The sequence below is a fragment of the Canis lupus genome, chromosome 18 (assembly GCF_048164855.1).
Source record: "Canis lupus baileyi chromosome 18, mCanLup2.hap1, whole genome shotgun sequence".
NCBI classification, from domain to species: domain Eukaryota; kingdom Metazoa; phylum Chordata; class Mammalia; order Carnivora; family Canidae; genus Canis; species Canis lupus.
Window position 1 is genome coordinate 55,167,228 of NC_132855.1, and position 17,838 is coordinate 55,185,065.

Below are 17,838 nucleotides of genomic sequence, written 5' to 3' on the forward strand. Positions count from 1 at the left end.
ACCAAGAGGTTGCTAAAGCAGTGAATCTTCTTTTTAAGGCACCTTGCATACATGCTATTATTCTTCCTTCCAATGTTAATTTTAAAGAGGAGAAAAGACACCTATTAGGGCACTGTTCCCTTCCTCCCTCCACCAAAAGTCAGTTCCTGCTTTCCCTCATGGGAGGGGAGCAGTGAATTCCATTCATCCATCCACCATCTATTGAATGCCTGCTATGTGTCAAGATACTAAGGTAAAAGATGAATCAGCCAAAGTCTATGCCTTTAAAAGTCTGAATCTAATGAGTGTAGGGTAGGGGGCAGGTAAACAACTAAATGAAACAACGATGGTATATGTACAGAAGGGATGGTCAGCCTGTCAGGAAAAGCTTCAGAAAGAGGTTATACTTGAGGTACCTGGGTGGCTCAGTGGTTGAGCATCTGCCTTTGGCTCAGGTCATGATTCCGGGGTCCTAGGACCAAGTCCCGCACCGGGTTCCCTACAGGGAGCCTGGTTCTCCCTCTGCCTATGTCTCTGCTTCCCTCTCTCTGTCTGTTATGAATAAATAAAATCTTAAAAAAAAAAAAGAAATATCAGTATGTGGCTGTCAACAATGGGGGCAAAACACTTCAGGTGAAGGAACCCCAACTCTGGTTCCTTTCCCTCTGATCACTTCATGCAGCCTGAAACATCTGGTTGTACCCTGCTCAGCGGTCTTTTCTTCAGCCCAGACAACATAAATCCGTCCTTGGCAGCAGCAGCATTAGTAGTGCTGGTTCTAGTCAAGGAACTGACATTAGAGGCTCCGATGCTGCTTCTGCTGCCAGGGCCAGAGAACAGCTGGAATTGCTTGAGCTTCCTTGGGGGAGGGTGGAAGGGCTGCGCATGCATGTGCGTGCATACCTGGGTACACGTGCGTTTGAGAGTGAGAGGAGGGTGTCCATCTGGGTAGTGGGTTAGATGTTTATCTGCAGGTGTTGCCACAGAAAACAGAAGTGGATATTCAGAAAACGAAGTGACAGCTCAGGATCTCATGGACAAACTGAAAGACTGCTCAGAGAAGGGGGGAGGCTGAAATAACCTCAACCAAAACAAAATGAAACAGAGAAGGAAGTTGCATCAGAAGAGGAAGAATGCCAATGTCATGCTGAAGAGCCACAAATGTCACATAACAAAAATAAAACGTGTGACTCTTATTTTATCTAGTCAAATACTATTAAAATATTTCTTCAGAGCATTATTAAAACTACTGAAGTAATATTTAGGGTAGCAAACATAGAAAACACAGAAAAACACAAAATTTGTTATAATCTTTTTTACCTTACATACATCATACATTTATTTGGATTAGTGATTGATTATAACTTTGCTGCCTCCATATACAAGTGTTATATTCCTCTAATAACAAAATATTAAAAAACAAGTTCTGAGGTTGACTTATTGAAGAACACTTAAAAGGTCTCATTATTAGGACAAATTGGGAGATTTTAATAAAGATAATCTAATAATAGTGAAGTGATTGAAGATGTCAGAGCAAGAAATATAGATCCCAGGAATGTTTTATTTATTTATAAGTAATGTTTTATTTATTTATTTATTTATAATGTTTGTTTGTTTATTTATAATCTCGACCCTCAATGTGGGGCTCAAACTCACAACACGGAGATCCAGAGTCACACACTCTTCTGAATAAACCGTCCAGACACCCCCCAGGGATGTTAAGTTTTTTCATTTCTGTTCATATAAAAATGTGTCTTTACCAAAAAGGAATAAAAGAGTAGTCATCCTTTTGATTTCATTCTTGCAACTACAAAAATGAAAACTTTATAGGATCTACTTTAGATGAGAGGGTTTTATAAAAAGTTAATATAACACTGGAAAAGCATGGCATCAGGTCTCATGTGAGTCTTTTGACTATTACTTTACAAATATAGTCACAGGAATTGGCTTTCCATCTCCTTCTTAGAATTAAAATGATTAACTGATTTGCCAATTTTACAAATAGCTAAAAGTATATTGAGTTTGGAGAAGTGAATTAAGGAAGTTTTGAGTGCTTTAGTTAAAGTGCAAAACAGTAGTTCCCAACTGAATCAATTACTGGTCCATATGCTAGTTTACCTGGTAAGGAGTGAATGGGCTTGGGGTAGACAGAGAGGAGAGGAAATGATTAGAGAAAGAGAAGACCCCAGTATGGAGAAAGGGAACAAATAAGTCTGATGCTCACTGTTTGCATATGCTGGGTTTTTGGTAAATAATTGTGGAAGGAAGGAAAGAGGAAGGAAATGAATTAATGAATGGTAAGTACAAAGAAAGTGGCATAAATGCCTAATTCAAAATGAAGTTTAAATTTTGCTTCATGACAGGGTTATAACAATATTCCCCTATGCTATACCTGCCTTGGCAACATATAAAGATGTATAATTTTCAGTAGTTGTGAGACCCTTAAAAAAAGAAACATAGAAAAATTAGATTTGGAGGAAATGGAAATCTATGCAAATCTAAATTTTTAGATTTTTCTGAAGATATTTTTATAAGTCTAAATCCAGTGTTACTTTAGAAACCTTGTAATTGAAGGATCGAAATTGTTTTTTATTTTTAAAACAAATTATTGATGAGGCTACAAACTGACATCAAATGTCATTTGGCTTTGGCTAACTGAAGATAAAACAGCAAAAAGTTAGAAAGAAAAGAAACCATAAACCTCATAGTAAAACCAAACAAAACCAGAAAGTTTTTTTTTCTTCTAGACCCCGTGCTTTTTAAAGGAATTTGTTTTTAGAAAAGAGAGGAGAAGGAGAGGGAGACCAAATCCATGGACAGCAACTTTTTTCCAGGCACCTACATTTTTGGCTAATGAGTGGATACCCCCATTTTTGCCAGTTTCCCTGCTTTCTGGGCTTCCCCACCTCCAGGGGTGGCCCTCCAATCTGAACATATTTCCTGACACAGAACTTGCCAGGGATACTGAGTCCCACTCCAGAGGAGTCTGATAAACCCCTTACCTCAGCTCCTGTTCTGGGAAGTGTGTCTTTTCTGATGGTGTTCCCAAGGAACAGGAGAGAGAAAAGAAGATGCATGTGTGAATTTAGGGATGCTAAGTTCTGTTTTATAATTTAAATCTATACATCTTCCCTTTAATGAGTGGCAGGCCACTCTTATTTCCTGCTCCCCTGTACTGAAGAACTTAGCACTGCTTCTTCCCCTGGCGATCCAAGGAACTTTGCTCTTTGCCCGAAATACCTCTCTCTCCCAAAGCAATTTCCCCTCCTCTGAGAAACGCTGTCGTGTCAGGCTGCACTGCCCTTGAACCAGACAACTTTCTCTGCTTGTCTTTATCTGTCTAAATAAAGCTAACCTACATTTGCTGTCTAATTCATTCGGATGCTTGCTGATGCTATTTAAAGCATCCCTTAAGGCTCTGTGGAAAACAAGATGCATTATCTCCAATAGAGAACCTTTAGGTTTGTTGGTCATTTAAGGAATTCAAGAATCTAAAGAATCCATTCAGTCTTTAGTAGTTCAGATGTAAGGGACAAAGGAACTCTTCTATGTTTTTTATTCCAGGCAGTCTTCCCCCCACCTCTCCCCCCCTCCCCGCCCCACCACCTCATACGTTGGTGGGTTCAGTTGATAGAAAAAGAGGTAGCTAGAAAGTTAATCTTTCTCTCTCCCTTTCTTCACCTCCACCTCTGTGTGTGTGTGAGTGTGTGTGTGTGTGTGTCCTTGCCTCTATCCAGCCTTTCTGAAGATTAATTTCACAACAGAATGTATTTTTCATCCTGGGCTCTGATAATTGGTTAGTCTACTGTGAATTACCTTTCCCCTCTCAGGGAGCAAATGTGAAAGATCAGAAAGAGCTGTCACCTCAGTCAACAGGCTTTTGGTGAGTTTTTGGCTTGTCTCCACCTCCAGCTCTTGAGCCTCCAACTGACATTTCATTAGAGAATCCTGGTGCTTCACATTCCAGAAAAAATAAAAAAAAAGGAAATTGTAAACAGGGAAAGGAATAAAATAATGGGATGGTATACAGGACTCCACTGTGCACTTCTATATGACCGGGAGTTGAGAGAGGTTTGTTTCAAATCTGTTGCTTGTTTTCTTCAGATCTGGTATTTATGTCCGTCTGTTGGCTTGCTTAGTGGGAGGGAGAGCTGGTACAATGGGATGGTCTTAACCATTAGAGCCCCGCTGCTCCCTGAAGCACATGTTTTTTCTCAGCATCCACTTGTTCAGCCACGATTCTGTGACGTCCATTGCAGAGAGTGAGTCAGAAGCCACAAGCTAACAGGTCTATTCCTTCCCACCGTCACCTAGGAAACCAACGCATCATCCACAGGAAATGCAGGCCCCAATGGGGGGTGTGCCCAGATCGGGTTATAAAGCTGGCAATGAGTTTTTCAAAAGAGGTCAAATAATAATGCGTAGAATCTCAGCCAAGGGTGGAAAGTGGATCCAGCCTTTTAGGATGGATGGAGGATAATCATGCAGAAATACCAGGAGAAATTAATCAGCTAAAATCATGGAAGATGTCTGCTTTATAAGAAATTGACCCAGGGCAAGGGTTATGGAGACTTGATTTCCCTTGACAGCAAATCCTTTTATTTGGCCATTGGTTGAGTGTGGGTTTTTGTTTTGTTTTGTTTTTTTGGCACTTTTGGACAGTGTGTGAAATGAGATGACGAAATTGACAACACATCAAACCAAGCTTTCCTCTGAGTGAGACGTATATCCTCTTTATCATGGCTGCTCTCCCTTGGGTTAAAAAATGATAGAGTGTTCCTTCTAAGAAAACCACACCCTGGGATCCCTGGGTGGTGCAGCGGTTTGGCGTCTGCCTTTGGCCCAGGGCGCGATCCTGGAGACCCGGGATCGAATCCCACATCGGGCTCCCGGTGCATGGAGCCTGCTTCAGCCTCTGCCTGTGTCTCTGCCTCTCTCTCTCTGTATGTGACTATCATAAATAAATAAAAATTTAAAAAAAAAAGAAAAAAGAAAAAGAAAACCACACCCTAATTCTCCTCATGATCTCACTGTTTTTAAATTTTATTATTATTATTTTGCCTGTGCCTTACTTTTTTTCCTGACCACTATATTTTACCATAGTCCACTGGCCTTCGTGTATGTATACAATTTACCACATGCATTCCACGTACCTATAAATGTAAGCTGAGAAAAATTACCTGCACAGTTTCATGTTGTTTGATGAGCTTAATGTTTCCAGGCAAATTTATACTCTTGTATTGTTATAGGTGAAGATTTCTACATAAAAGTGCAATGTGAGCTCTCTTAGAACTTCCTATTTTGAGTCAAAGGATATTAGAATGAGGCAAGGGGAAACAACTCAGAAATCATCTGGTCCAACCACCTCACTTTTCACATAAGAAATTAGTCCTAGAGAGGTGAAGTGATTTGTCTAAGGTCATATAATACATTGTGGTATATATAGGAGGCAGAGGAGAGGAGAGAGAAGGGGTAGAAAGCTTGACCACAAGCTCAAAATGAGTCAGCAGGTGATATGACCACCTCTAAGACTGTTAAAAAAATATTAAGTTGTATTTATTGAAGTACGGAGTCTTGCCTGGGAGAGGCAGTTGGTACCCTCCCAGGCTGGTCAGTGTTGCCAAGAGTATGCTGTTCTGTTCTGAGTACCCATTGAACGGTGAACAATGACAAATCCAACCAAAAGTGCCCAGAGGAGGGTAAAGATGGTGATAAGATTTTTAATAACTGTAACACAATAAAAACAATTAAAAACATTAGACTATTTAGCTTGGAGACCAGAATTTCGTCACAGAGGGAATGAGAGGAAGTATTATTAAATAATTGAAGAGCTGCCTTGAAGAGGATTCAGACTTACTTTGAGTGACTGGAAAGGGCAGTCACAAATGAGTATGAGTTAAAGGGTTTTACCTCCGTATAAGTAATTTTCCAATAATTCCAATTGATTGAAATGTATTAAACTAACTGATAGGGTAGTGGATTAACTCTTTATCTCCAGAGGTGTTCAAGTTTTCACTCATTTATCCAAACACATTTATTGAGTACCTGCCATATGTCAGACATTGGACTAGAGAGACTTTGAGGTTGTAGTCTATGTTAATTGTGGCAATAATACCTGCAGTAGTAAATCTGTGTATCAAACCTGAGACATGATAAGAAATGTATTTCTCACTCATAAAACATCCAAAATGGGTGTTCATGGTGGGTGGCTCTCTTCCAAGTGGTAGTTCAAGGAACAAGGGCCTTCCATCTTGTAATTCTGCCATCTTCAACATGTGGCTTATGAGATGTCTGTAGGCACTGACATTCTGCTGACAGACAGGGAAAGAACATGGAGGACTACGTGGGGAGACTTTTATAGGCTAGACCCAGAAGTGGCGCACATAAACTCTGCTCACATTCTTTCTATCCAGTGGAATTCAGTCACATGGCCACACCCAACTGCAAAGGAGGCTTAAAACACAGTTCTGAGCCCAGGAGAAGGAGGAACAGGGTTTGATGACTGACCAGCAAAGCTTTTACCACACTATCCAACTCTAAATTTCTGTAATTATGGTGACCAAACTGACATGGGAATTTTAAACCTTTCTTGTTTAATGCCAGTGTCATCATGTCTCTCGTTTACATTAAATGTCATCTGATAGAAGGTCTCCTGTTGAAGATATATTGTTTAGCTTAAAAAAGCAAAGTAGAAAATAATGTATATAGTATGCTATTCTTGCGAATGAAAAGAGGACTCGATGATATTTATTTGTTTGTATATATATATATATATATATATATATATATATATATATATATATCAACACTGGAAGAATACAAAACCATAGGGAGCAGGGTGGAGGCAGAAGGAGCAAGACTTGTCTATGTATGCCTTTAAATATTATTTAATTATTTACTTAATTAATTAGAAAACTATATAATTTTAAAAACCATTTCTATTGGAGAAGAGTTTTTCCACTGATGGATCTCATTTTGTTTTCAAGTAAAGAAAAATTTGAGAAAAGGACTATCTGGGCAGGTGAGCAGCACATAACTTATGAACCTGAAGTAACAAGAGTGATGAATATAGTGCCTTTCCTGTTATAACATACTTGACCAGATTAATTAGATTTTTCAAAAGAAAATAAAAGAATAATAATGCAACAATAAACTTGGTTTTATGTGGAATCATCTAAACATCTCAGAGCACTTTTATATCTGACATCACTGTTTATTTTTATAATATTCCTAATAACTATGATAGAAAAGATTTAAATTAATTTCTTATTTTTTTAAGGTACTGTCAGAGCCAAGAATAGAAGCCTAATTGCCTACAAATTCATGTTAGACTTGTAGGCCAATGATCATGATTTCTGGGTAGCATGTGATAAAACTATTTTATGTTTTATAGCATTTCACAAATAATTTCATATTTGGTTTGCCCATCAAGCACGTGAATTAATTGTGACTGGTATTATGTTTAGAGATGAAAAATAAAGGTGGCCACTATAAATAGTCAAAAGTCTAATAAAAAATTGGGGGAAGAGGGATGCTTCCTTAAAATATAAAGAGCTATTACAAATCAATAATTAAAAGGCAAATATTTCAATAGAAAAATTCATAAAAGACATGCATTAAAAATCATAGAAAGAGGTCTCAATAACAAACTTTTAAAAATATCCTCAAAATGAGTGGAGATAAAAGAAAAATAGTATCTAGTGCTGACAAAGGTATATGGAAGTAGGAACACTGATAAATTTCTGGAAGAATTATCAGATGGCAAAACCTTTCTGAAAGAAAATATGGAGATATATTAAAACTCTAAAGATGTTCATAACGCTATGACCTAGTAACTTCATTCTGCTAATAATCCTAATGAAATATTCATAAAAACATAACAATACACCAAATGATATAAATATCACCATTCTTACGAGTTTAGCAAAGGGTGGATCAAATGACATAGGAAATGGAATACCAAGCTGCCATAAGGAAACCACGTTAAAGAATTAGCTAAAAGCTAATGGAAAATTCTACAATCCCATGTTAGATTAAAAAGTATGATTGAAAAAAAATAGAGAAAAATGTAGAGAAATGCTCTTGCTTTTAGAGCAACTTATTTTTCATCTCAGTGAAAGTTCACAGGTGGGAAAACAGCCAAAGAACCCCTGTCTTTTCCAATGCCACAGTGCAATTCTAGTGAAGTACATTTGTGACCATAATCATCAAATCACATATAAATGTGTAATCAACTAAAATTATTTTTGGACAGCTTACTTGGTTTGCATTGTCTTAATGAGGCTGAGGTGGTAGGGTTAATATCTGTGTGGATCACTTAACACATGGAGACAAGCTGTGTCACCCAACTGGTCCATACCTACAGCCAGCTATCTCAAAAATGCATGCTCTTCAGGGGACCTAGATATAGTGTGTCATTTCAGAACATATGATTTCAGTACAGTCCATATAGGACAGTGCAGTTATCAACCTTCATAACAACATGTGACCTTAGCATCTTCAAACTCAGAACCTCAATTAGTCATTAATAAGAGAGAAAATGCTTTACTCATATGTTCAAATTAAAAGAAAAAAAATCTCTCTATAAGCACAGGTTGGATCACAATGTTCTCCAAACGTAAAATACAAAAGAACGTCAAAAGAGGCTTATTTTTTTGAGGGCATTAGAAAAATGAAGGGTGGTACTTAATTTACTTCTACTCCCCAGCAACCTGATGACAATGAATTCCTGTGGAGTTTGTATTCTGAGATTTGCCAAAGAGCAGGTCAATGTCACTAGAGAATTTACACATTTGTCAAAGCACAGGACGCTACAGATTCACAACTCAGTTTCTGGCCTCAAGTGCATTTTTCTTCCTCTGTTTTCTGGATCTGCTCCTCCCTCCAACACCAGAGCTGCAGGCAGTTCTCTAAATAACACCACATCTCTGGCCTCCCAGCTCCCATTTGAGCATTTCGGCAGAGCTCCTTTGAGGTCTGCCCTGCACCGCCTCCCATCTCCCAGGCTCATCTTCACTAGTCTGAGTCAGCCGTGAGTCACCTTACTCATTAGTGGAACTCAGAATGTTTCTCCATTCTCTGGATCCCTTTTGTCTCCCTCCTTTTAACTGGTTTCCTGGCAGCCTACGGTCTGTGACCAACCCTGAAGTTAAGGTTTGGGTCACTACTAAGATGGTAGGCTCAGTAAAGACGTTGGCAGACAGCAAGTAGATTAAAAGTGATGATGAGGATAATGATGATAATGATGATGGTGTACAGCTGCTTCACAAGCACCTGAATGACCAGGTTTGGTGACTCTGCTTGTGTGGGCTCATGGGACAGTGCAGGGGTCCTTAATCCTTAGTCTCTTGTTTTTCTTCTTTCCCTCTTCACCATCACCCCTTCCACATACACAGGCCCATAAGGTACAAGGCAAAAACAAACGGAGTGCCTTTTCTGTGAAAGTCAGGTAAAAGAGCAGTGTCCTACATTGGTGGGGTCCCTTTTCTCCAGCATTTTCAAATTTGTTATTCTCGTGTTTATCTGTTTGATTTTACATTCTCAGTGCTTTCCAGAAAGGGCAAAAGACAAGGACTTGTGCCTTGTTGGTGCCTCCTGGGCATATAAAGAAGCCTAGTGAAATAATATTAATAAGAAACTCTGAGTTTAACTGTAGAAAATACCAACACCAGAATGCTGTTATTAATTTGTTAATCTTATTAAGGTCCTTTTTAAGATGGTCAATGCTTTACTCAGCATGGATAGCCACTAGCTTTTGGTAAGTCAGATGATTTACTTTATTTTTTTTTTAAAGATTTATTTATTTATTCATTCAGAGAGAGGCAGAGACACAGGCAGAGGGAGAAGCAGGCTCCATGCAAGAAGCCCGACATGGGACTAGATCCTGGATCTCCAGGATCACAACCCGGGCTGCAGACGGCGCTAAACCGCTGTGCCACCGGGGCTGCCCAGATGATTTACTTTAGAGAGGGACTCCAGATACCCTGTCCAGTCTTTCATCTGATCAGCAGACATTTACAGAGCACCTACAATGAGGAAACCCTGCACCAGATCCCCAGGGCAGTGTTTCTCAAGCTCCAGTGTGTATAGGCATCAACATCACCTGGGAAGCTTGCTAAAATGCAGATTCTGGTTCAAGAAGCCTAGAGTGGGCACCAGAGGTTCTACATTTCTATGAGCTTCCTGGAGATGTTCAAGAACCATACTTTGAGTAGCTAAACTTTAGGGGTTCTGCACAGAACCAGACAAAGCTTGATTTTCTTCCCAGGGAATATCAGGGGACCCAAGGGCTCTGTGAGGCTGCCCTAGGCCTTCCTCCTTGTTGGCTGTATTTATCCATGAAGCCCCAACAATGCTGACCCATTCTTCCCAGTGCGCCTGGATTTCTAATGTCTTCACTCCCAGTGGAGGGTGTTAAAATCGCAAGATTTAGATTTGCCATGAGGGCAAGGAAAAAGGCCCATTTATCTTCAACCTCGGCTATGCGTTCTGGGCTAGGCCACTTAGCAGAGAGCTCCAAACTCACCTTTTAGGCAGAGCCGTTCTCTGATTGCTACAGAGATCTTTTTATGATTTATTAGTTTGCATCCTTTGCCAACTTTTCTGTTGAGGTCTGTCTTTTAATTATAGGTTGTAATAATTCTTTATTAAAATACTAAGGGGAATCTCTTTCACTCCCCCAAAAGTTGTTGTTGTTGTTTAGTCTTTTACTTTTGTCCATTAATTTTGGAGTTAGGAATCTTAGACTCTAGGTTAATATTACTTTTCTTTCTAATCTGAGTAAGCCCCTTTACCTGTTGTGACACGATTTCTTTGCCTACGAATGGATGCAGTAAAGACTACGTATCTCAGGGAACTGTTGAGAATGTGGGATAGTGCTGCACAAATATAGAATGTAGGTACTTTGTTTTCGGAGCTTTTATTAACCTGAGAGTTTTATTGAACCTAGTGTGACACATAGGTGACTGGTGTCAACAAGTACCAGATTGGTTTTGGTTTATTTTGGTTTTTAGTTTGGTTTTGGTTAAACAAACATTTATTGAGCACTTTTAAGTACTATGAATGCTGTTCTAGGATTTGGTAGTATTCAAGTACATAAAATAGAATTAGAAGCTGCCCTTTAAGCACTTTAAATGCATAAAAGTGCTAGCAATTTCCGTTTTCCTTTGGCCTCAACTATCACTTTCTAGGTTGTCTACAGACAAAATCTTGTACTACTCCTAACATGTCTGATTTTAAAAGTGCCTCAGTACTGAGGCAAATGACCTAGTTGTTCCTTGGTTTCTACACTGCTGTCTCATCTCTACAAGAACCTTATACACCTTAAAATTATTTCTCTAAATAGAAGTTATAAGAATAATAGCATTCTAATTCAGACAGATTTTTGTCTAGCTTTGAGAAATAGAAAATTTGTACTTACCCCATCTATGATGTTTATGTTCTTTCCACTACTGGCTGTAAAAGTATTAATATATGTGTGTATCAGATTATGTGTTTAATCTATAATTAGTATTTGCTTTTAAATAGAGTCAAAGGAAAGAAATTCTAATGGCAAAATTTTAACTACCATCCAGGTAGAGAACACTTCCCTACTCCCACTGGCTCCCTTGTTAGTCTTCCTACACACTAAACTGTCTTATGGGTCCCTACACTGAGCATAGATAAAACAAAAAAAGTCAATATTATTGAATCCCATCTATTTGCCAAGCACTGGGCTAAGTGCTTTCACATACATTTTCTCATCTAATGGATCTTTTGCTTTCTTACTGCAGGGGAGAAAATGAGATTGTGCCTTTGCTTTGCTACCTCCTCTTCTTAAAGTCCTTACTCCTCCCTGTATGTGTAAGCCTTTACTGGTAGCAAGGGAACTCAATTTGAGGCAAAATCCATTCTTGTTTTCATCTTATCCAGGTTCACAGCAAAAGGTTGGTTTCTAATTTCTGGAGGATGAGAGATGTGTTGATTTAGGAATAAGTGAATGGAACAGGGCTGAGGGCTCTTTAACACCATGTACTCACATAAGTGGGAAACCACCTCTGATGAGAGGTCTTTCTTTTTCTGGCTCTTTCCCACATAATCCATTGAACTCTCTGGGGGGAAAGTATACTTACAGATTCAACTCCTCCTTTGCTTTATTCTTTTACCTGTGAATACAATTGCAATTGTATTGAATTGAATGCAATCTCCTCATCCTGCCTTGGCCCCTACCTCCTCAAATCCTTCTGAGAAACATAACAAATTGTATCTATTCCTGAGAATGTCTGCCATGTTATCCTCTTACCATGATTCCATATCTTGGATTGCACTAAGGAAAACACAGCCTGGTTGACATTGCATAACCAGTGAGAAAGGAATCTTCCCTGGGCAATGAAATGAGGGCTGACTCACTTTCTCAGCTCTTAGGAATGGTGCTCCAGCTGCTAATGGAAGCCACACGGGTTCAGCCACGAGGCCAGCAGGGACCTCCCTAGTGACCAGCAAAAAGGAGGCAACCAGAACTAGCTAGAGCTGAGCTGGGGCAACTGACCCATTTGTAGAAATGTCCCCAAGGACAGTGACCAGCAGTCCAAATTACAATGTCCTGGTGGCGTAGCAAATTTCTAGCTGATCCAATCTGGTGGATGAATGGTGCCCAATAACAGAAGACTCTGGAAAATAATGTTCTTATAATCAGCATGTGGTGATTAGGGTAAGCCATTTTTTATTCCAGAGGCTTACTCTTCATTCTTTCACTTATACAACAAGCATTTGAGTGAATATGTTAGGAACTGAGATAGAGGTTGGCACACTCTACTCTTGGGGAGTTGACAGTTCAGCAGAGAGGTAGAAAGGGGAGTAAACACAGGAGCTCCAGGAGAACTTAGAAGAGGCACTTAAGATTCAAGACTTGGAAAAACTTCCCCAAGAATGTGTGAAAAGCTTATACAGAAGGAAGGAGGAGAGACAGTCCAAGTGCAGGAGGCAGCAGTGCAGGCACAAAGGTGAGAGGGAACAGGTGGCTCATTGGAGAAGTAAAGTATTTTGGTATGGCTGAAGTGAGAATATGCAGGGGATGGGGCAAGAGATGATCCTGGAGAGATGAGCAGGGGTCAGATTACGAGGGCATAATTTGGGATCCCTGGGTGGCGCAGCGGTTTAGCGCCTGCCTTTGGCCCAGGGCGCGATCCTGGAGACCCGGGATCGAATCCCACATCGGGCTCCCGGTGCATGGAGCCTGCTTCTCCCTCTGCCTGTGTCTCTGCCTCTCTCTCTCTCTCTCTGTGACTATCATAAATAAATAAATAAATAAATAAATAAATAAATAAATAAATAAATAAAAACAAGGGCATAATTTTGTGTTTCATGCAAGTGGGTCTGAAGTCCACCATGAGGATAACGGGAAATGCTAACTCTTGGTGCAGGAAGAACATGTCAGGTCTGCTTTTTTCTCCCTAGTTGTAATGTAGAGATTGGATGCAAGGAAAGCAAACATGGAAGTAGGAAGATCAGGTTGGAGGATCTTGTAATTGGAACTGATGTGGGCCTGAACCATAGCAAAAGCAATTGTGATGCAGAGAAAGAAGAGTTGGAGAGATACAAAGCAGTTGTGCCAACTGACCTTGGTAATCAGCCACAGGTAGGGCCTGAAACATTCAGAATGGCTCTCAACTTTTGGATGGAGGAAGATGATAGAAGCAGAACTTGCTGGAAAGAGATGATGTGCTCAGATTGAAGCAGGAATCCCAGACAGAAACCCTGACACTGCCCTGAATAGCAATGGAGAAAGGTCAGTGGCACTGGCAACTTCTCAGGTGTACCCTAAAGGAGGCTTAAGGACAATTTCAAACCCTGCCAGATAGTGAGATGGAGCTTCTACTCAGAAGCCTGGCTTATTAAGACTGAATCTGTGCAGGCCTGAGGCTGCAGATGAGAGGTCTTCAGAACCTGCACCAAGCAGGGCCTGACAAGCTGTTACCATGGAGACATGGTGTGCGCAGGAGGGAGTGAGTAGGAGGGCTGATCCATTCCAAGCCTTGGGTCACAAGGCTGTGGCAGGCTAACAGATAAACAGGAAAAAGACATAGTCAATAAAAAAGGATGTTCAAAAACTATTGACAGTTAATTGGAGTCATATCTTCATAATTCTAGATTAAGTCTAACAATTTAGAGGGATTAGGGTAAGCCACTTAATGATCCTGCTAGTTATTTCAGGTACCATTTAATGAGGGCACAGGGAAGTGGATGCCAACTCAGGCTAACGCCAAATGTACATTCACCCATCTTAAGCCCTTCTGCATCCCTGGATACTAAGTAGCTTCATATTATTTCCAAGTTCCTGAGACATAGGCACAAAATATGGGAACATAAAATATTTTTTCCATTTGCCATACTGATGGCAATAATACTAAGACAAACTTTGGAGCTCTTTGAGAAATTCAGGTGCTGGCAAAGCCTCAGATTCAATGTTATTATTAAACAATTTGAGGAACATTCTGGACAAAGAGTCAGTAGCACTGGGGCTCCAGGTGGATTTCTTTTTTTGGTTGTAAAATATATGAAGATTATCATTTTGACCATTTTTAAATGTACAGTTCAGTGGCATTAAATACATTCATAATCTTGTATAATCATCATAACTATCTCTTTTCCAAACCATTAAGCAATAAATCTCTATTGGAGCCCCATATTTTTTTAAGATTTACCTAATTTATTTGAGAGAAATATTGTGTGAAGGAGCTGGGGGAGGGGCAAGGGACGAGAATCTTCAAGCAGACTCCCCACTGAGCATGGAGCCCGACAAAGTGCTCGATCTCACAACCCATATGATCATGACCTGAGCTGAAACCAAGAGCCAGATGCTTAACATATTGAGCCACCCAGGTGCCTCAGGCCCTTAAGTTTTAAACAACTTTCTTGTACTGCAAAAATCGCCTGCCAGGTACGATGGTTGGGATGTCACAGGTAAGCCCACTAGGTTGATCTTGGTTTGGTCAGTTGCTCTCAATTCAGACCTGGGGTTTTTTGGCCAGAGTCACCATCCTGTGGGTAGCCTTGTTAAATGTAATCTTTGGAGGGAAACTGTTTTTAACCATCTTAATGACTAAGGGTACTTATTAATCTTGATCTCCAAAATATTCAAATAATTTGTGGCAGTGCTTATTAAGAAGTCAGTAAAAATTAAGTCAGGGCCATAGGCTTTTGTAAAGATTCTACTGGAGGCAAACTTTGTTCCAAAGATAGTTGGCATAATTGTGAGACAAATTGTCTAGGAATCAACTTCATTTTAAATAACCGGAAACATGAGTGCCTGTGGAGGATGAGATATAATTCTGGCTAGAAATGGTAGACTATAACCAGCAATCAGAGCTGGAAATTCCAAGTGTCCTACTCCCTTTTCTTTTATAAATCAAAACATTCAATGAGGACAGGGATAAGCCTCTGTGACTTTTCTTCCTCATACAAGTTCAAGGTATTTAGAACATGGTGCTTATAGGCCAAAGCTCAGTGGAGAGTTCATAGATCCAAAGCAGTGATAATTCTCAAAGTGCGACAGATACTTCCCAGATGCATGATGTCAATCATAAGAGACAGCAGGAGGCAGTAGGAAAGATTTAGTGAAAGTCACTTCACATAAACAGAATAAACCACATGCCCTGTTTGTGGGACCTGCAGTGAGACAAATCCTTTAACATAATATACTATTTGTGGAAACTGGAGCTCAGAGGAGGTTGACTAGCTTACTCAGGATCACCCAGAAAAGCCAGAATAGAGCTAAAAATGAGAAACTTTGTTTCCTCATACCTGGTTTAGTGGTTTGTTTTGATCAGTATATGCTGGTATTCTATGCTTAGAATGCTCAAGTCTGATGGTTCTCTTTATAGAGCCTCTCTATAAAGTTTTCTTTTTTCAGGGGTGATCTATTAGTAACTTTACCTCCAAATTCACCTCTAGTTTAGTCTTCTAATATTCTACTTATTTTCCATCAGAACTCAAATCCTGACCAGAGAAGTTCAGAAAGATATTACTGGCAGTCAAGGAAAGGTTTACTGATATTAAGATCCCAATTAGGGGCAAATTTCTGGAATGATGGTATGAGGAGATCCACAGACCCACTTCTGAAAAATAACCATAACTAGCAAAAATTAATCTTTATTAAAACAGCCATTTAAAGTTGTTGTCCTACAGGTGGCTAGCTGGCTCAGTCAGTAGAACATGTGACTCTTGATCTCAAGAGTCATGAGTTCAGGCCCCTCCCTGGGTGTAGAGATAACTTGAAAATAAAATCTTTTAAAAAATAATGATAAAGTTGTTGTTCTGCGAAGGGAGACGAGGGCAAGAAGACCAGAGGCTACTGTCTCTACCTTGCTTGTAAATAGGGGTATCACTCCAAGAGAAGTGAGTCACTGTCCCTGCACCCAGTCCAAGAACAGAGTCTCTGAGATTTTTACCAGGGAAAGATGAAGGTAATAAGAACAGAGGACTCAAGTTCTCCACAAGTGAACTGACTCTGTTTGGACTAGAGTGTGGGGAAGCTCAAGCTGAAAGATCTAAAAAACAATGGAGATTCAGAGGGAGCCAGTAGCTCTTGAGAGCAACAAAAGCTAGACCATAGGCCAGCTAGCTTACCAGAGAGGAACAGGGGAAAAGATAGCAAGGAAGAGCCTTTCTGGGGTCAGAAGTCTCAAAGACTGGCCTCAAAAACTACCTCTGCGAGGGGCTTAAATTTAATTGGATCAGACCAAGAAGCAATTTATGCCTCTGGGCATATTGAAAACAATAAGGTGATTAGCTAGCAACAAATGGAGCCTAAGGGCGAGGGGTCAGACCAACATAGACAGATAATTCAACAGAGAGATCAGGGATAAAGACAGTCCAAGAGAACTGTGTTAAAATCACTGTCATTCTAGGATGATTGCATATATATGTCCAAGCATGTATTTTCTGAGGAGCAACTGTGGAGTTTCTGCCTTGCAGGGAAATAGACTTCATTAAAATAATCTAGCTAAGTCACTAAAGAAATAAGCTCAATTGGGATCCCTAGGTGGCGCAGCGGTTTGGCGCCTGCCTTTGGCCCAGGGCGCGATCCTGGAGACCCGGGATCGAATCCCACGTCGGGCTCCCAGTGCATGGAGCCTGCTTCTCCCTCTGCCTATGTCCCTGCCTCTCTCTCTCTCTCTCTGTGACTATCATAAATAAATAAAAATTAAAAAAAAAGAAATAAGCTCAATAAAGAAATAAAAAAGCAAACTACAGTAAGTTCATAAGCTCAAAAATAAACAATAAAGTTGAAGGGATCAGTATCCAGAGTTGCTGCAATATATTATCAAAAATGTCCATTTTGGGGGGTGCCTGGATAACTCAGTCAGTTGAGCGGCTGGCTCTTGGTTTCAGCTCAAGTTGAGGTCTCAGGGTAGTGGGATCAAGCCTTGTGTTGGGCTCTGTGCTCAGCAGGAAGTCTGCTAGAGGATTCTTTTTCCTTCTTCCTCTGCACCTCCCGACTTGTGCACACATGTGCTCTCTCTGTCTGTCTTTCTCTCTCAAATAAATAAATACATCTTTTAAGATAAAATGTCCATTTTTCAGGGCACTTGGCTGACTCAGTTGGTAAAGCATGCAACTCTTCATTTCATGGTCATAAGTTTAAGCTCCATGTTTGGCCTAGTGTTTAGTAAAAATAAATAAAATGTCCAGTTTTCATGCAAAAAATTATGAGAATGAAATGAGACAGAAAAGTGTGATGTGACCCATACATAGGAGGAAAAAAACAGTCAATAGAAACTCCCTGTGAGAGGGCCCAGATACCCAACCTAGCAGACAAAGACTTCATAGCAGCTATTATAAGTATGTTCAAAGAACTAAAGGAAACCATGATGAAGAAAG